The 21,293-nt window shown below is 44.2% G+C and overlaps 1 long non-coding RNA gene across 1 annotated transcript in view; it reads right to left on the bottom strand.

Annotated features, from left to right (window-relative positions):
• The window catches only part of LOC108640337, an 83,773-nt gene that overhangs the window by 21,960 nt on the left and 40,520 nt on the right, over positions 1-21,293 (bottom strand). The window contains exon 2 of the long non-coding RNA XR_001921104.1: positions 1,739-1,938. This is a non-coding gene — a long non-coding RNA (uncharacterized LOC108640337). The remainder of the gene's footprint in view (positions 1-1,738; positions 1,939-21,293) is intronic.

The following is a 21,293-nucleotide window of genomic DNA, read 5'->3' as shown; positions in this document are numbered from 1 at the left end:
AAAGAGAGTTCTTGGCTATTTCTTCTCCCACAGTCCAAGCATGGGAAGGATGAAAATATTGCAGATGAACTCACACTATGTAGATGCTGATGTTTACTTACATTACTCACGTTCTCTCCCCTACCCCTCCTGCTCACTGAGAGCTGCAGGGGCACAGGAGGAAGAACTTGTGCAAACCCAGCCAGCACACCCGATAACACAACCCTTCGTGCCACCTTACTGAGTTCTGTCTCACAGCAAGAAGTAGGAAAAAAAAACCAACAGCAAAAAGCATCATTTTTTGCTGGGATTTTGCTCCAGAATCTCTCTCTTCTGATGGTTAGGAACCTTCTAATTACCAGCCACAGTTACTACTGGCTAGATGATACCCATCTGTTCCTGTGCCAGTGCTGCCTTTAGTCTAAGCAGTTCTCCTCCCTGGTATTTACCTCTCTTTTTTCTCCTGTTCTGGTGTACTTATAGAATTTCTCTCAGCCTTCACTATGCCAAAGTAACCTGTTATTGAGGGAACATTTATCTAATGGGTTTACATTTGCTTTTGCCATACATTGGGCTATATATGTCCAGCTTCAGTGTTTGAATGAAGCAGCTTTGTTTTCAGATCAGCATTTAGCACATCACTGAAGAGATACCTTATTCATCCATGAAAGGAAGGAACCCTCTGTTGCCACAGAGTGCTTTGTAACACAATAAATAATCACATGAAGACAAATGTACAAATTACTATCAACATGGTAGCAATTACTGAAGGAAGGGGTAGATATTAGCAATCAGAAGACAAGAGAAGAATAACGTGGACAGTACTGAGAGCTGCTTGAAAGAGAAAAGAAAAGGCACTTGGCAGAATGAAGAAGAATTAACTTCCAGAGCAGTGGAGATATTGAGTGCTGCTCTTCAGCAAGCCCCTAGGCAACAAATCAACGAACTTCTCCAAAAGAAGAGCAAAAACCAAGTGTTGCCAACATTTTTATATTTCAATGTCTTTTTTTTAGACAGTCCTAGTAATATCAGAGTAGTTCTGCAAATGCAATCATAGAATTTTACCAGAGGAAACATAAACCTTTAATAATCCCCCACTTGCACCATAATCAAATTGCTGGTACCATAACCCTTTTGTGGTAAAACCAGCCAGACCAGCAAAGGAAAATGCCTCTTGGGTGAGTACATGCAAGTCTCACATGATGTTGGGGTGAGATAGGAGGGCTTTGTCCTGTCTGGTTTTGGGTTCCATAATGCTTCTCAGTGTAGTAATATAGCTTACATGCATCCTCTCTCCTGTGAGTGCAACCCAGAGATGCAGATGTGATATGTAATGCATTTAAGCCAGTGTATGCAGCTGGCTTAAATACATCTGTGACCAGCAAAAATTGCCTTAAAAATTGTTTTCTGGCCAAATTATTGTTAGCATTTTGATGTAGTTTCTACTGGAGGCATTTTTAAGGCTATATTTTGTACATGAGTATAAATCAAACAATTTCATTGACAGCTGACAGAATTATTTTAGATTTCACTGGGGCAGCTGATATAAAATCTCAGCATTTTATGCCCCTCTCACCCCAGAAGCAGTTGCATTAGACTAGAGAGTGAATAACTCTCTGAGTTAATCCATTACCCTGTGTTGCTTCCTCCAGAGAGGCCAGAACGGAGCCTGATATCATTGAAGGTAAGTGCAGAATCATTAGGTAGAATTTCAGGAGGTATGGCCAATCACCCAGGAAGCTTTAAAACACAGTCCTACCTGCTTTAAATGCGCTTAGTTGTACATTCCGTAGACCGAAGGACTCTTCCTACCCTCGGCAGCACCTCCCGGCCGAGGATGGGTGTCCTACCGGCGGCTCTCCTGCGCCCCCTGGCACCTGCTCCCCTTGCTGCAGATTATTTACAGGATCGCCAATTCCTGCTCATTTGACAATGTCCCGATGGCAAAGCACGTGGAACCTGTGGGAAGGGAGGATGGGTGAAAGGAGAGTCATGAGAGGGTTCCTGTGAATCAACCCGGGAAGAGCTGGTTTCAGCTCACCCTGCTCATACTGGCCCTCACTACTCCTGCACTCGGGGAGGAGTTGAAGTCAATCAAGGTCCACTGCAGGCCAGAAAGCTCTTTTGTTTTGTTTCCATTCTGGAATCACATCCTTGCTGTGTTCCACTTTGGAGTGGGGAAAAACTGTGGCTCTAGTGTTTGTGCCTGGATTTGCACTCTGTTACCTACACCTCCATATGAACACACACACACACACAATATATAGCAAGAGATTTGTAGTAGATCTCCCTGAAATTCTTCCCCTTTGAACTCTGCCAAGTATTATCATCGTTATTATTACTCAAATACCCAAAGCTATATCTGATACCATCATGCCATCAAGAAAGGAACAGTGGGTTTGGGGCCCCTTATGAAGAGGTACAGGCTGATGTTGATATAGAAGCCTCCTCCTTAACTAAGCCAGGAACAGACTCTAAGGAAGAGGAGAGAAGGATCCTCCATGTAGATCCTAGGGGACAGCCTTGGAAAAGAAAACTCAAAAATCTCCTACAGACACACCTTTTAGGTCCTCTGGGGTTGCAGCAGGACAAGGCTCCCCAGAACACCCCCTAGGATTAGGGAAATAGAAGTATAACTACTTCTAGTCCATCGTACCTCCCTGCCTCTGGAAAATAAGGACTAAACACTGACTGTCAGAGAACAGCTAGCAGGCTGAGACTGGGACTTCATGCCAGGAATTTCTTTTTCTCACCTCTTTGCTGACAAGGAAACAAATTTCTCTCTTAAACATTTCTTGCTTGCTTTCTCTATCCTTCCCTTCCTCTGGAAGTGCAAAATGAGTCAATTGGATAGCTAATCAAGAAAGAAAAAGCAGACACACTTACTAGAAGCTGGAGAGAGTAGATATCTACCTTTAGTTGCAGGGATTGGCACGGGTTCCTACCCATAAAGATAAGCCTCCACAGCTGTAGTTCTAGGAGGTTAGATCTTCCTCCAAGCATGATAAGCCTCAATCCACTGGATAGTACAAAGGGAACAGGGATTTCCCCAATACTGGTATATACTATATAAATTTCCACCTTCAGGCAATATATAATGGGTGAATTATAAACCCTTGAAATTTAGTTTTCTAGTACAAACATTGGTAGATCCTTGAAACAGTCGTATTGATATAGCAATTATAGCAGACAGTGTTGTTTACTAACTGCAATAATACGCCATAATAAATGATAATCTACCTTGATACTGTGATATTATAATACTGTTATTACAGCTAAAACAAATATTTTGCTGAACTAATGCAACTAATTTAGCATATATAAAAATCCTAGCTTAATTGCAAGTTTCACAATTGCAGAAAGTGCCAAAACAAATTGAAGTCCATGGGCAGAACAAAAGGAACCAGCAGGTTATACAACCAGCATTCTTGGAAGAGAAAAAGAGAAAAGATGAGCAAAGGGAATCACTTTGCAAAATCTGAAGGAAAAGAATGTTGGGAGAGTTATAAAACAACATGGTTTAAATGGTCACAAATGTTTGATTACCCTTTCCTGTAAGGGTACACAGAGGCAGTGACAAATTATTCAATCACATTTAATACACAGACATCTGGAGAACACACTAACCAGGTAAACCTCCAAACTGGAACCACACTGCTGTTCCTGCTCTAACAGCAAGAAGCATTGGAGCTCTACTAGGATCTGCTATGTCCTGCAGAGGAATATTCAGACTATTCCACACCCTCTTCTAATGTCCTTTGGAGCTTCAAGGACCATGGTAAGAAAGCTCACAGAGCCATGACAAAGCTGCTCACACCTGGATCATCACTAAAGTGCCCTGGTTAACAATAATTACTAACAATGCTTCATAACCATCACGAGCTGTGTAGGTTTGAAACAAGCATGTTGTAGGTGTGTTAAAGCACAAAGATAAATCCATATTCAGGCAGAAATGAAAACATTTCCATTTGCTAACCCTAAACCACAGTGTGTGTGCACAAACACACTTGTACACCCCACAAACACACTTTATCCTAATGCTTTCCAAACACAGATTGCTGTACGGTGCATCACGACTTTGGGGTGACTGTTCTGAACACTTTAGGACAAGGATTCTTTTTTCCACTCTCCAGCCTAAGAGTAACAATATTTTGGCTTTTGCTCCTGCCTGATTTTGCTCAATGACAGTCAATTCTAATACTTGCAGTTAGATGTAAGCCAGGCTTTTTGAAAGGATGTTGAGTTTTTTTAGTGATCTAATAACTGCAGTGAGCAGGCTGGACAGGTCTTCCTGGCCTTCAGAAAGGACTGAATATGCCACCTCTGGGTTCCACTCCTCGCCCTTCCTTCAACAGGCTTTTCATTTGCTTATTTCAGTGCTGGATCCACCCTACACATGAAAGGCTTAGCAAGCTAGCATGCAAACTAGCAGAGGTTTTTGAAAAGGCCTTACATGCAGGTAGAGCTAGAGTTACCATGGGTTTGGGTAACCCCACAAAACCAACATCTCCAACTTCTCAAGGAGAGCAGTGACTCTTCCTCTGCCACCCCACGCTGTCACAGTTGAAATGAGGATGTAAACAACTTCCATCCATCCCAGCCTCACCCCACTCAGCACTAATGTATGTGAAACACCAGTGGCTCAGACTGGAAAACTGAAAAGCAGGGTGTTCCTTCTGGAACTGCTGGGCACATACACACTGAGCCTGGAACATCATAAGCACAGTTTGCCCTGAAATCACCTTGTAAGCATTCCTGCCTCAGTGACCCTCCCAGTGCTTTCTGCTGCCTCTCAAAGCACTGTATTACAGGTGTGGAAGCATCACTAGACCATGAGTTCTGCATCCTTCCTTTGGAGTGAGAGGAGCAGGGTAGGGTCTACCAGTGCTGAGCTTCAAGCTGCTGCAGGTAGATTTCTACCATCAAAGTGGTTCCTCTATCTCTGCATTACATTGTAGTCACTCTAATTTAAGAAGAGAGGAAGAAAAAAAAACCACGATTGGAGACTGATATTTTATGAAAGTAGAGATTCTCCCCCTCTGTGTGATACCATCTCCCACATCAGAGAAACCCCAACAGCCGTGGGCTTCCCATCCAACCCTGGCTCCTAAATGGCAGAGCTGCAAACAAACTCTAAATTAGGCAATGACTTCAGGTAAAAGCAGAATTACCACACACTTGTCAAGCAGCCAATTCAAAGCAGCAAGACCTGAGGAGGAGGCTGAATGTTTGATGGCTTTGCTGGCTTGATTGGCTGCCACAATGCCCAGGATGACCGATGACACTTTCTTGGGCAGGAGCCATCTCCTGCAGGGCCCACACCCCGAGCAGAGGCTGCTCTCTGCCAGAGCAGCTGGCTCCTGCAATGGCTTTACTGGTTGGATCTTTGCTCCTTCCCAACTTCTAAAACAGGTCCTACTTGTAGGAGGGGGGGGGGCCTCAGTGTGTCTCTAGTATTTATAATTACACATTTATTGAGCTTGTGCAATCCAAACTGCAGCTTCAGGCCAAAAGTTCACTGCTAGAGGGGTTCAGTAAAGAATTTCCTCCTGAGAATGGAGAATTACATCACTTGCCAAGTGTGTCAGGCGGTTTTCCAGCCTCTGGTTGGGTCACACCCATTTTGACTACTCCAGTGGCTGGATACTGTACATGCCTGGCCACATCCTTAAGGTCCATTGGATTAACTGTGTCTGCAGGTTCTAGACATCAGAAAACTGAGTAAGGTTGTCATACAGCCCTTCCTGTCAGAGGCTGCAGGACCCCAGAACAGCTAAAGCATGTCAATGCATAAGGACAAAATTGGATTTGCAAGCAGCAGCCAGCCAACTGTTTTGCACATATAACCCCAAAATATCAGACCTTTCTATGTACATCTCATCACACAGGCAAGTCTGTGGTGACAATAATGACATTTTTCTGATGGAATGCTAAATAACCTCAGGGATACATCACCTACCATGCTGGAGATGGTGCCTACATTATAAAATGATGGTTCCTGCCCCAAAGAGTTCAGTCTCTGTTCAGTATGATGCCCTGTTTCTTTTGTATTATTCTTGTAGCAGCATGAAGGCTGAATACTTGACAATCCATTGTCATCTCACACTTAGAGAAACACAAACACTGTTCTTTCCATGTGCCATTATGTCTCTCCATACAAAAAACACATGCCTGAAGACTCTGAAGTTAAGGAAACTTCATCTCTAGGGCTCTTGGGTGATATTGCACTGCCATGACAATTAACAGAATAATCCTAATGCAAACAGATAAACCAGAACTCTTACATGGACAGTTTTAGTTTATTATGGAGTCTGATACCACTGTTGATAGTAAACCAGGGGAATGAGACTAATTTTGTTGGCATATCAAGGTTCATGTGAGTAAAAATGCTCTTCCTTAGCCTTTATATATCAGCTCTCTTGATGACCTTACTGTGTGAAGCCCTGCAGTGCAATAAACAATTCTGCAGGTGGGGAAACTGAGGCAAAAAGTCGTAGGCCTTTCAGGGGATCACCCAGTGAGTGGAAATGAAGGCACTGAGACCTACCTGTTGCCAGTCTATAAACTCCATTTGCTGACCACCTCAGATGGCAGCACAGGCATATGGGCTGATTATGAGAAGCAAGTTACAGGAAAACATGGATTTTAGTAGAAGAACAGACTGGAGTGAAGGGATTAACGTGATTTAATGGGTCACTTGGGGAGGAGAATTGGCAAACATAAATACAATCCTATTCAAAGAAATTTAGCAGATGAAATTTAGCAGTCCCTGATTGTGGACAGATAACTGCACTGCTGTAGATATCAGGTCCCTTTTCTCCCAAGGAAACCAACAGCTCAGTGTCCACGAGCCTCAGAGCTCCTGCACTCTAAAAGGAGCAAGGATCACACAAATATTATTTGGGGATGTACAACCAGCACAGTCCGGTGATTTCTTTTACAGCCAAGGCTGCCAGAACCTGCATAACCTCCCCGGCTCAAACTGATGGAAGAGCATCCTCAGCTCCCACTGCCCAGGGGGAAAACTGCACATACTCAGAGCCCTGCAGTATGAGGCACAGGAGTATGGGTATGTTAAGGATTACTCAAACACCAGGACCTTCAATCAGTGCAAGGATCTCGTGTGGTTCCAAAGTTCCTGGAGCCAAAAGCCCGAAATAACACAGTTTTTTCATTCCCCATGTTGCACAGCCTGGAGCCAGTCTGGTGTCTGGGATAATGGCCAGTAACGTTTCTGAATGTTTTTCAGGTCCTGCCAGAGGTTTTGAGCTCAGCAGATCCCCATGACAGGCACACATCTTGTGATTTGAGACTGGCTTAGTGCAGCGAAGGCGGGCAGCATCACCTGCCGGGTCAGCCCCTAACACAGGGCATGGCAGCCATGTCACACATGAAATGATCACTGAAACATTCTGTCAATCTTTAAACCTACTCACTGCGGCACAGCTTAGCTGGAGAACCCCCTGAAATCCATGGCAATGTTTTCAGAGACAGGCATATATGCAAACTCAAGAGACAGGGCTGGAAGGAGCCTCCAAATATAAATCACATTGTTGCTGACCAATAACTGTGCCAGACCACCTTAAATGGACACTGTGCCCATCTGCTCTTCCCCTCTCCTCCCCCACACCACCTCCCTCAGGGTTGTAAACCATCCTGCAATATTTAAAGTAGCATTGTTCACCTCCCTTCTGAAGCCCTTGGACCATTTGAGTGGCTATATATTCTCTCTGTGCTGTTTGTTATTCCTGAGGACATGCACATTGCTGAACATACTAATAAAAATTTCATAAAAGAGCTTGCCAAAGGGGTGTCTATAAGGGGATTTGTAAAGCTCACTCACACACACGTACACACCCACACTCACTCGCTCTCCATTCACCATTAAGAAAGGGCTGCAGCAGGCAAAAGCAAGTACCCCCGTACAACAAAAAGAAATGCTCTGCTCCTGAATGGGACCAGGCAGGCTTAGGTAACAGAGCAAAGATCTGTATCATCCAGTCATTCAATATAAGCGAACACAGAAGCGTGTTCCTTTGCAATCCCCAGCAAGTTAAGTGAAAGGCAAGAGGAACTAGCAAGAAAATGCCTGTACAAGGCACGCCAGGATAATAGTGCTGTGTGTGCATGTTGGTGTGCTGCCTGCTTACTCATCCACAGCGTGCCTGCTTGTACCTTTCCCGAGTGCACATTAAAAGGACAAGGAGTAACACTGACTGGAAATGTATTTGAGAAGAGTACGCTTCCCCCGACCCCGCCCGTTTCTTTTTTAACAGCTTTAGTGCCGGACCGTTGGCTCTAGAGGGTGAAATCTCAGCCATCCCGTGTGCTGCACAGAACGCGACAGCCGCTCTGAGCCCCGTGTGCCACCGTCATGGGATGGATCTGCCTGGAACTGCCGGGGGTATCTCCCAAGACTACCAGCACCAGCCTTGTATCTCCACTGATTTTGGGATGTGAAAGACCCAGGTTCACTTCCTTTAAGGTGGCCAACCCCCCTGAATTCCTTGTCGGTTCTTACTGCTAACGACTTCAGTTTAGGATTATCTTTCCTTTATAATGCTCGTTGTCTGCAGCCCGGGACTCAGCAGTGCAGCACTGGGCTGGTGCTTAACTCCGAGCATGTACAGGTTTTACAAAGAGCTACAGCATAATTTGAAGCACTGAGCAAAACCACGAGGCTCACAGACTGTCCTGCCTCGAAGCTCATCAGAATTAGGTCTCATATGTCTGGAGGCATCCAGGAAAGCTAAGGAATGGTTTCTCTGGTGATTTGATTACTTTATCCCTTTGCATCTTTCCCCGGGTGATCAGGCTCCTGCTCAGCAGATTTAATACTCACTTTCAACAACTCAGGATTGTTAATTCAGATTTTCTGGGCAGGACATGGGATTTAAAAATCCCTAAATTTAAAAATCCCTCTGAAAACTCTCTTACCTGGTCTGTGTGCCGTATTCAGCAGATGCTCTGCTCCACCTCTGAGCAACTTCTGTGTTGGTGGTGAAGTCACAGGCACTTTATCTGAGCTATATCTCTGTCTCCTGAATTGAAAGCACAGTATAAATGTATGTCATTACAATCAAATACAACAAGAAAAGAAACAAAACCCTCACAAGATCCACAAATGCATGTTTTGACTGTACTAAAAAGGTAGAGCATTTATAGAATTGTAAATAAATGACCTAGTGAAGTCAGAGTCTTTGTTAAGCCAGACATTAGGAAATCGTTGCAAGGCAGGTTATTGCCCTCACAGCGAGTAACAGCCCGTGTGGAATGGTTATGGCAGAGCATTCAGTTACACATTAGGGATGTTTTTATTGTAACACATATTTACAGGCTTCATGATCTGTCTTGTAAATACATATTAAGGAAATGTAAGTAGTCAGCTTTCAGAGCTGGGCCTTAAATAGTCTGCCAGTTTTCCCCTGGATGCACAGGGACAGTCCCACAGGATGGAAAGCTTTCTTTGTAGTTGCCACAATGGGAACACCCAGACAGGGAGACATCCAGCAAGTATTTAAGCAAGCAGCAAGTTTAAGGAAACCAACTGTCCTAACACTTGGGAAGAGGACTTAAAGCACAAAAAGATATGATGAGGCCAACTCCACTGAAATATAGTTCTACAGATGTGGGCATTTGGGTGGGCTGGTGGTTGGGTGCCTGAACTTCCAAGGATTCTTATGTAACATCAGGATGCTATTTCTGCTCAGTTTTCCACCCAAGTCTCATGCCCAACCTATGGCTGCACCACAGCAAACATCAATAATTATTGCAAGGCAAACAGATCCACACTGCGTGAGGTGCCTTGGCCACAATTTTACTCATGTGCAAGAATATATTCACCGAGAAGAACAAATTCTTTTCTAGATTACCATCTGTGTGTGCTGAATATTCCATATCCATTCACCAGCTCAGCAAGCTCCACGTGTGTATATTTAAACACAAACTGTACAGATGTTCACTGTAATTTGCCTTGCTGAACATCATGCCTATTTAATCCATTTTGAAGGTCAAATATATTTTAATATTTTGGCAAATGCCTTTGGAACCAACTTAATTAAACACACAGTTAAATTGGGCAGTAAGTCTTCCTCAAAAATGCTTACAACAACTAGTCTGAACAATTAGCTACAGGCTGAGACCGATGCAGCTGGAGAACTGGAGCTGGGGTGACTGTGCTCTGCCAGGCCTGCAGTGAGATCTGGGGGGGTGCCTGCACTGCACTGCTGGCACACAGTGGGGACAAGGAGCAGCAGCAGAAGGCACCGAGGCAGAGCACAGCAAAAGAAGTAAAACCTGCAGATTTTAAAAGGTGAACAAGCAACGAAGCTCAGCAATGCTCTAAACATAAGGGCAGCTCATCTGCGAAGGCTCTGAGGATCACTGTCACGAGATCACACAAGTGCTAAGGTAAATGAAGTATTAGTGCTCCCAGGAAGGGAGCTGAGCTGGGAGTAGAACTCAGTTGTTCTTGGAAGGAACTGCCTTCATGTGACACAGATAGCTAGAAAATGTGTGCTCCTCTCCTGGTATCCATATGTAACAATGCAGATGCACTGCTTCGCTCCACGAGTGCTCGAGCAGACACCTTTTGTGTGTCAGCAGGAGTTTGTGCAGGGTTTTCACGTGGAATGTACATCTTATTTTCACACGTCAGCTCAACAGCAGGCATGAGCAGCACATTGCAGGCACATGTGCACACGCATGTGTTCTTGTGAAATACTCTGGCGAGTATGCAAGCTTTAGGAAAACGTTCTGTCAGACATTATGTTGACAGATGTAGATGCAATGCCTCTTCCAACTTACAGAAACCACTCCAGACATCATCTTTCCATACACGAAGCCAAAACTGGAGTGTTAAAATTCAGCATTGACATCACATCCAATATTTTAATTGTTATCACTTGACCCTTTGGTCCATGCTTGTTCAAGGCAGCTTCCTTTTTATTAATATCTCAGCACACTGTGTGACACAACTTGAGTGTGTCCTAATTTAATTTTAATTAGTGCCGACTTTTGCTTTCCTCACTAATGAAACAGTGCTCATTACGAAGTGTAATTGAAGACCCCTAGAGGGAGGGGTGCCTGGAGACCCCATTGTGTTGGTACCCGGCATCCTGCCCAATAAAATTTCCTTCTGAACGAAAGCAGTTTTATCATTAATTCATCCTGCAGGGGGGCGAACTCGCTGCCAGCCGCTGAGTTCATACTGCTCTTAGGAAGAGCCCAGAGCCTGTTTGTTTTCTCCAAAGAAACAATTCCAATTTTCTAATGACTAAAATACTTACATCGTAAATCCTTCGGTCTCGTTGTTAAAAGTATCTTTGAACATGGGCTGTTATGAAAGTATGCCTCTTCATTAGAAGCAGACTATTCGTGAACTTTTTTGTGTGTGCTTTTAATTGAGCTTGAATGATACAAATATTGAGTTGTGGTTAACTCCATTTTAAAAAACAAAGAGAGAGAGAGAAGGAAACGTGCTCTGTTTACAAGCACTCTAAGATGACCCGGGCAATCACAGTAAGAAACAAATGAACTCCTAGGAGCAGGCCAGGCAGGTGGTTAAGTGACCAGCTTTGGATGCACACATGGACTGCCACAAGGAAGGAGGTCTGTATGCACAGAGCACCCCCAGACACTTGGTTTCTTTGCTCCATAGGTGTGTAATCATGGTAACTGCACAGAAGAGTTCTTCAGATGACTGCACTTATATTGTTTATGGAAGATTCGGGTTTTTTGTAATTTTGACTTCAAAAGTTTCCCCTCTCAGTTACCAGACAGAGCACGGGACTGCCATTGCGCTCTCTGAGTAACAACAAAGTATTTACTGCAGGGATTTGTTCAGGGACAGTTACTGCACTACAGATTCACCTTCTGCATCGTTCCAAGCCAAGACTGGAGCTTGCCAAGCCTCTACACCAGGACAGGACAGAGCAAACTGGGGCCTCCAGAGCTATCACCACATCACCACACCAAACACTGGAAATGGTAGTGTCTGTGTGGCACCGAAGAGAGCCTTGAGACTGGGCAGTCAGCACCATGTCTTGTGAAAGCTGAGGGTGCCTGTGCCAACACAGACACAAATCTGCCCGGGGAGGTGATACAGATTAACATACATCACTGATCTGAAGTTGCACTGAAACCTTGACCAGGATGGGATTAGGTTTTACTGAACATGCACTGGGATTAGAGACACTTATCTAGTGTTAACCCAAGCAGTATTTGTCTGACAAAGGCACCTCCCACAAACAGGGTATCTGAAAAACACACAGCGTTTTTGCCAGCACAGATCATAAAAAATTGCTCATTGTGATTTTTCTCAAAACCAGCAGCAAAAAGGCACATATTTTACCTAGAGCAGTGGGGACTTACAGATCTTTCCCTCTCTGGTTGTAAACAACACCATAGCTTGTATTCTAATAAATATCTGAAATGACAGCAAAGTGACCTGTTTTGGTTTCTAACCCTACAATGCTTCTCAGAGCAAAAGCCTCCCAGTGAAGTCTGGTGCATGCTGATTTGTAACACTCCCTGCCATCCCATTCCAGGTTAACAATTGCCAAAAAAGGTGACTGTTTTCCAAATTTGTGCTGCCCAGTTTCTAGGCTGAGATACAGTTTAATATCACTGAGAACCTGGCCAGTGTATAGTGTGCTCAAAGCACAAAAGAAAACGGCATGTTTACACAAATCCAGTCCACCTCCCTAACCTCAAACTAATGACTCCTCATTAACTTTCCCAATAAGACCCTTTATAAAGCAATAGCAGAATTAAAAGATCCACGGACTCCATTTCCAGTGTGGTTTGGAAGCTGAACCACAGTTTAATTGCATCACATAACAGAAAAATCTCTGTGTTCATGTGTCCATTATAATCTTAGGCTTTGGTGATAAGAAAGTTAGGGGAGATGCAGGGAAGGGATTTTGCCTACTGACTCACAGCACCATAACCAGCACAATGCCATTAGCAAGACCCAGTTCCTTTAATAATGAAGTGTCTGATGGACACCGCTGCCCTGGTTCTGCTATTAATCTTGTCCTGATGCTGTTACATTAGGGGATGTAAACTATCTTTTCTCTCGACTCATTATGGAAACTGTGCAATTCACATCCTCCCAGGAGTGCTCCAATTAGCCAAGCCTGCATCACACTCAGCTTTCCATCAACTTGCTGCATTATGCTGTGCTGGAAAAGCCAACCTCCTACCACAGGCATGCACAGAAACCGCCTGCGGTAGCGTATCACTGCTGACTCTTCAGATACATTCTCTCTAAAGCTGCAGGTTTTCGTCTCATCAGCAATTCCTGAATCTTTAGACAAGAAAAGTGAATCCAACAGTACAATATTTTTAAGTGTAGAGACATGTAAGATTTAAGTATAGAGACACATAAGAGACACATACAATTCTTAATCATACCAGACCTAGGGGGGGAAGGCAAAGGCTGTGTGTGAGCTTAACCAAACTGTTTTTACCTGTCAAGTAAGATTTTGCACTGTCCAGCATTGCTATGGAAAGAGACACTCTACAGTCTAAGAAATGCTCTCTTCCTTGCATGGCACAGTCAACTAGCAGAGAGTTAACTGGTTTTTGTGCCTCTGTTATATTTTGGTAGGTTTTTAGCTCATCTCTTGGGCTTTCCTAAGTTGCACTTCAAAGTACACCTATCTCAGCCCTGGTGTTTTACAAGTGGGTTCTAAGAAGACATTAGACTTGCTTTTGCTTCTTCCAGTTCAAAACCAAACTATTTCTGCAATGTCTTCATACAGTGGGTAGAAATGTCTCTGTTCCCCCCTGCTCACAGCTCTTGTTCTGTGTGCAGCTAATGGTGACACTAATTCCTCGGCCCAAGCTCTGCCACTGCCTTTCTGATCTGCCACTGTCTTTCTGACCTACTATCCCAACTGCCTTTGCAGCTGCTCCCTAACTCAGTGCTGCTTATTGAGGAGCTGATCTGGGGAGGGCAGAGGTTTATTGCTACTTCCAGTGGCTTAACAACAGCAACAGCCAGACCCGTAACCCACAGCTCCTGGCTGCTCCTGGTTGGCACAATCGCTTTAAACCCTTTGGGGGGCAGCAGAAGGAACTGTATATAGTATTTAAGATTCAGAAATTAGTTTCAAGCTGTCCTGAAAGTAGGAAGAAGCAACTATACTCGTGCAAAGCAAGACAGAGCTGTTGATTACAGAGCCTGCACCCCCTGGGCACGGAGCATCCCAGTGCCTGCAGTGCCCGACCCGCGGAGCTGGGGCCGTGTCACGACACAGCCCCTTCCAGCAGCGCTCGCTGCAGCACCAGGGAAGCACAAAGATGCTCCAAAGGGTGCTGCAGAGGTTGAGCAGCCCACAGGCATGCCCAGAACTGAACACACCATCCTCTGGTGTGTGTACTCCAGAAAGAGCAAGAGGGTTGTTTTGTTTGTGGGGTGGGTTTTTCATTTTGTTTGTTTGTTTGTTTGTTTAATAAAACAGCCTCCCAGTAACATAGGACTTTTTAAGCAAGTTCTAATCCTGATGCCACTTCATATATGCCAGCCATGTAGAGCCCAGGTCTGAGAGACTCTTTTTGGGGAATAGTTATTACCAGCGTTTTCTAAGCTCTCAGCTCTCCTCAGTTTGAAATGCAAACTCTGCATATGTGCATTAGCAAAATGGCACATTCCACGGCCTGGGAGTGAACCACTCTGGAGGTGACATTGGGCAGGGGTTACATGTGTATGGAGCAGCCAGCTGATGTGTGAATCCATTACTGTTATCAGGAATGCATTCAAATGACCTACTTTTTAACACTGTCTCAACTGCCCGACAGAAGAATTCAGTAAACTGCTGCCATGCAGTTCTGTATCTACAGTGATACAAGAATAACCCATGCAGATACAGAGCAGGCTAATCCTCCTCAGGTATACCTACATTTCTCTATGCAAAGCTATTAAAGAAAGGTAGAGGAAGCCAAGAATGACTTTTTTAATCCTCTGAGTGCTCTTTTCCACAGAGAGTCACCAGGTCACCATACAAGATGGTGCTATAAATGGCAAGTGCCAGAGATCCCGGGTTCTCATACCAGCTGAGGATGCAGAAACTCATTCAGCAGCACCTAAGTGGCACAGAGAGTTTATCACTGTTCCCCTCCTTTGCTATTCATTGTGCCTTTACATTTCTATGAATGAACTTCCTGCATAAACAGCAACTGCCTTGGTTCTCAGCACAGCCTGATGGAAAACATACTGCAGAGCTCCATTCTTATGAAGGGATGTTATTGTTTGTTATACTCCTTACATATTCCTATTTGGGACTGAAAGAATGAAGTTGCATTTCACCTGCAGAATTGTGTAAATGCAGTCACATGCTTTTAAGCACACCTTGACATAATGCCTAAAATGCAACTCTCCTATTTTAATTGAATTGATTTAAAAATATTAAATCATAGCATTTTGTTATCTTAAAAGTACAACAATGGTACTGACAATAACAATGGAAGGACAATAACAAAACAGTAGTCCTATTAGAAGTGTGTTGCAAAAGCATTAGCAATATGCTGAGAAGACTACTATAAACAAGACTACTGTAAACCTTCAGCATTTGCCAGAGATGAGTTTAAGTAACGAACCCAAATAAAGCAATTCCACTGACTTCAACAAAGCCAAGTTTTCGATCCAGATCTTATTGAGATTGGGCCCTGTACACATCACACAGGATGTGTGCTGAGCTCAGCACAGCTGAGCCAGAGCTACAATCCTGATCATACTCCAGCCACATCTGAAGAAACACCATTCCTGCCTTCTGTTCTAAAGGTACAAGACAATGGGCACTTGGGGACTGTCACTGGGAGGGGCTGATCCAAGCCACCCTGGGCTTACCAAGGAACCAAGTGCCCAGAACAGATACAGCACCTCTGGACTGAAGTCAAAATGGGTATGAAAATATAACAGGAGGAGCTGACTCAAACCCCTGCTTTTATTAAGTAATACCATGCCAGTAATCATCCCCTCTCCTCTGCCTCCAGCATTTTGAGGAACAAGGCTTTTGGAAATCAAAATAAGTCTGTCCACTACTTATTTGGGAGCCAGGGCAGGGACACAGACTGCAGCACTCTGGCTGCAGTGATGGTAAGAAAATGATTCATCTGCGTCTCCACTCTCCTGAATGTCAGATTACAGCCACAGAGGGTTGAGACACCTTTGGCCAATAAGCACTAATCAGAGCAGGGGGGAAAAATTCAAACATTTTTTTCTTTAGAGGAAAAAAATAAAAAAAGACAACTGCAGCAAGCATTTAATATGTAGGATGCTGTGAAGTCCTGTGTCCTCATTTGTCCCTTGAAGGCTGTAGGCACATAAATAGATGTATGTACTATCTACATGAACAAGCATGTTTACTGTCAGGAGCATGCACAAAAAGGAGAGCTAACAGCAACAGGAAAAAACAAATGTTTAGCTCCAGCATAATAAATAAAAACATTTAGACAGAAACAACAAAGACCTCCAAGCCTGTTAGTTCACACGTGCATCTTCACTGCCACACACCCCCATACCACCCCTCCCAACAACAGAAACTCCCTCTTCCCCATTTGTCCTTTTCCTCCTCTTGTTCTTGGGATTGCACAAGCAGTTTAGCAAATGGCCATTCCAGACCAGACCACCACCCCCACGGGGTGATGTTTGACTCCTTAAAGGTGCTAAAATGTAACACGTGCAAGAGGGGGTTCAGCTCCCATGTGAACAGGCAGTGACACTCCCAAAGGCTGGTGAAAAAGGGACTTTGCAGTCCTGCATGCCCCTGCAGTTCCACAGAGAGGCTGGGAGTGGGAAGTCCCTGTGTAATGATGCAGAGTGTGCCAGGTACTACAGGACAACAGCATCAGCTTGCTTTGAGTTGGTTATCTGAGTGCAAGACCCCGTTGCTACAAGTGAAAAGCAAAGTGGCTGGAGTGAGAGTACAGATCACTCCAAGTTTAGGAACAGCCCTCCAGATTCTTCTTCATCTACCACACATAAGAGCAGCTTTCTTCTGCAACCAGAGCAAAGCCTCGGCCCCTGCAAACCACTTGCACCACATGAAACCTCTGTAGGCAGCTTAAACATCCTTCTCAACACAGCCAACTCCTCGGACTGCAGTGTCCATGAAGGGGTTTTTTCGTGTGCACCAGGAGCAGGGATTGAATTTCTTTGCCTGTGGGTGCTCTGGGTGGGCCAACCCAGCCCCTGCAGCTGCCAGCCAGAACCTAGACATGGGCACTCCTTGTGCTTGTCCGTGCCAGACCAGAAGCTGCTTGAGCTGCTGCAGGGAGAGGTGGCAGAGATGCAGATGCTGCATTGCTGATGCCCTGGAAGCACATTTTATTCAATCCCCTGCGCATAAAGGGCCTGGTTTGGATGCTGTTTGTTATCTGCTCCTCCAGACTGCTGTTCATGAACCAAAATTCAAGACTCTGTCTTGACCATGCTGATCAGATCTGAATTATCAACCCAAGGTTGCAAGGCCAATTACAAAGGGATTTTTCCACAGGGATTCTTAAAATTAGATCACGAGCAAAAAATGCAGCTTAGTCCTTCAAAAGCTGCAATTTGCTAGGGCCCTGAGGGTCTTTTGGCAACTTCACTCAAATATTACCTACCTCTCTGTGCTGCCAGATTTCAAGATAAACTTCTCTTCCACAGGCTCCTTAACATCAGTATGAGCTTGGCAGCAAGACTGCAGTGTGGACATCTAGGTGTGCTGACCAGGTGAGACGCCTGACTCCTTCCTACCGAGGCCACTGGAACTACTCAGGTCAGGGGTGGGAAGCAGATTGCCCAGAGTTCAGCATTCCAGGGGCATAAAGTTTGCTCATCTCTCAGAGCTCTGCCACGTCACCAGGCACTTCTTGTCCTTGGCACTCACAAATTTAGTTTCAAATTAAGGAGCACTTGGGGCAGGAACTTTGGTGTTTTCTACATGTCTGTCATCCTTCTGGGACCCTGGACATGCCCAGGCCTCAGGAAAACTCCAGAAACATAATTCTTTACTATGTGGTTCTCATCTTTCACAATACGCATTTTCCCTAAATTTTCTCTTCCCAGAAGCAACACACACTTTCCAGTTTCATGCCACTTCTCCTTAAGTTCTGTTGTGAACCTCTAATTTTTGTAGGTAATCAGGATTAGCATGAAATTCATTAACGCTTTCACTGTTATAAATATGTAATCCAGAATGGTTTCCTTTTCCTTTCCAAATCTAACTCTCATTTCAAAATGAGTCATCCAAATTCAATTTCTGTAAGGTGCATTCCAAGTTCCTCATGCCTCTACTGTTGTTATCTAATGAAACTGCGCTGGTTTTGCAACAAACCCAGATAGGAATATGTTCACCTACAAGCATTTCAGTTCTTAAATTCCCCTTTGTGTTCCCTTTTGCTTTTATAGTGACTATAATCACTCTACATGAAAAGGAGACTAAAAGGGCCAGTTCACACAATGGGACTTGCTCTGGCATGAGGCAGCTTTGGAGCTGATATGAGCACAGACCAAGAGACAGCTTTGAAGATGACATAAAAAAGCAAGGCTGTTTTAGAAGTAACTGTATCTTATTGGTAAATCCCATTCCTTTTTGCTTGATGAATGAAGGCTGATTCTTTCTATCAAATTGTCACTGCACCACAAAACAGTGGCAGAACAGCTGTGAAGCTTCCTCTGGTTATGCCCCTAACTTGTCTAAATGTCTTTTTTAAAACAAAGTGGGAGGAGATAAACATATCCAGATCTTTACACGTTCCCTAAACATGTGGATAATGTGCAACCCCAAGACACTCACATGAGCTCACCTAACCAGTAACATTCAGAGAATGTGTGTTTCCTTTCTCCACAACCTATTTTCCAAATGATGGAAGATTTAAAGTTTCTAATTTTTTCCTTTCCCCTGATGAAAGATTTTCACTTTCTTATCCCCCCGGGGAGGCAGAGTCACAGAAGCAGCAGCAGGGCACTGTAAATCTTTGAAACTAATAATTATTAAACACATAAATCTATTTAATGCATAGATCCCCCAAACCCGCTGACTGGATAATACAAGAGAGATTCACACACAGCAAAAGGGCCTTGCCATCCTTCCAGAGACAAGGCTGGAACTGTATTTCAGTGACAAGGCTTCATTTGCCAGAACACTTACTGGGCAGGAGCCTTGGGAAACCTTGGGCTTCCAGCTTTTCACTCCACACTACCAGCAGCTCAGCTGGAGTCCCTGGCAGGGAGCTGTAAGCAGAAGTTGGGAACCAGACCTGCTGAGTTGTTTCAATGACCACGACTCCCCATCCATGCCAAGCCTGTAGCAATTTTGAGCCCCTGAGTGGGAAATGAGGGAAGTGCCATGCCCAAGGCAATAACAGACACCTGACTCAGGGCTCTACACCAACTCCCTGCTGCAAGCTTGGATCAGATGGTGCCAATGTCAGACTCGTGCACTAGTGCCCAGAGGGCTCTGGCTGAAGGAATTCTCCTCCCTCAGCTTCACAGTTGCTGGTTTGCTCTCTATTCTTCAGTCCCTAAGACAAAGCTGTGATAATCTGCTTGATCTTCTACCAGGTACAAGCAGGTACTTTCCTCTCAACAACAACAAAAGTTAAAAAAAAAAGGCCTGGTGCCAAGCATGAGATTTTGGACAGGTGAGTTTGAGATACAGAGTTTGGGTCCCTCAGTGTCCTGGGAAACTGGGAACTAGTGCTGCATCCTCTGTCAGGAAGCAGCTTCAGTGCCAGGCACAACAATGTGCTGAGATGGCTGAAGAACAGGTGCCCTGCAGCACCCAGGGGAGAACTGGCATCTCCTTCACTGCCACCCTGAGGCTGGAGGGAAGGGAAGTGGCCCTTCACAGGTTACATTTTCCCGTTGTGGTCCCCCTTTTCAATCCCCAAGCCCACTGCTTTCTGCACATTTAACTACAGTGGCCTTTTGCCAGGGAATGCAGCTGTCCCAGTTCTGATTTATCTGTCTTTACTGGCATTTATCTGATCTCCAAGCAGGCAGCAGCAGATTTCAACAAGCACCTTTTTCCCTTGCAGCAGTCAAAGTGGTGTCTGGTGTGATGCAGCAACTGTTTTCCATGCCAGAAAGCTTGGAAACAGCACCTCTGCAGATCTCCTGTTCCCCCACCCCCCAAAACAAAGGAAAAAGCAAAAGCCTGCTTTCAGGGGAAACTTTCCTTCCTCTTGACTTTGACAGAATGTAAACAGACCTGCGAGAATCTGCCTAGAGACAGGGATGGGGTAAGACAGTCTCACTCAAGCCAATTCAGTATCTGAACACCAGGGGCATGTCCTGCCTGTGGCTCATACATTTTGCCATTAAAAAAATAAAATTAAAACCCCCAAAACATTAAAGTGTGATCACTCTGTGCCTGTTCTCAGTTTTGAGGATGGGACTGGCAGGTTCTCGTCAGGTCTGTGATCACCACACTTGCAGAACACTAAATCTCATTGCAGATTTCACTTTTCTCTCCATACATCAATCTACATCCACCCCATTCACGTGCCAGGTACCCAAGTTCAGAGCAGAACTGTCATTAAATGGACTTTCCTAAAACCCAAACTTCTTTGTTTCACAAGAAAAAGCTTAGCAACTCCTTAGAATAAAACCTGAGAATTCAAATTTTACAGTAGGAATTCCTGGTGAACTCATAAATATATTTTGCTATTTGGCTCACAAAGAAAAAATAAGATTGAGGTGCTTTAATGTATCAGCAGCATTTTCAGAATAATCCTAGTTTAAAAAAATCTAATATGCAAAATCTAGTGTGTCTTAATATCTGCTTAATTTTGCCCACAGGCGCTATGACATCTCTATGATAGTAACAAATCTGTATCTCTACAAGGTAGAGTTTGGTGTTTTTTCAGTGGTTTTTTGTTGCTTCCTTTATTTGGATTCCTTTAAAGTTTTATCTCAATTCTGAATTCCCTGGGTATGTTAATGCACACTTCTGAGATGACACACATTGCAGTGTTTTACTGTTAAATTACTGACATATAGTCTGAACTTCAGCTCCATTTTAGCACAGCCTGTCCTGTGATTATGATTGTGAATGTAGATTCAAATTTTGCATCAGTTTTGAAGACTGTCTCTTGCTATTTGCAATAAAATAAAGAGAAATGTCAGGAATGTGAGATGCTCTAAGCAGAACTGCACTTAGAAAAGCAGAAAAGAACAAAGATACCCATGGGACTTGGATAAATCTTTGGGAAAAAACAAAGTGTAGGAATTTGACAGTGAGGTCTAGGATATCAAAATTCGAATATGTTTGATGAGGAATTTGAGCAGGAGACTGGACAAGGTTGCCTTCAGTGGGTTCTTC

Source organism: Manacus vitellinus, unplaced genomic scaffold (genome assembly GCF_001715985.3).
Source record: "Manacus vitellinus isolate BGI_N305 unplaced genomic scaffold, ASM171598v3 scaffold_31_pilon, whole genome shotgun sequence".
Taxonomy (NCBI): Eukaryota; Metazoa; Chordata; class Aves; order Passeriformes; family Pipridae; genus Manacus; species Manacus vitellinus.
The sequence above is the reverse complement of the archived record's forward strand: the minus strand, read 5'-3'. Positions and strand labels throughout refer to the sequence as shown.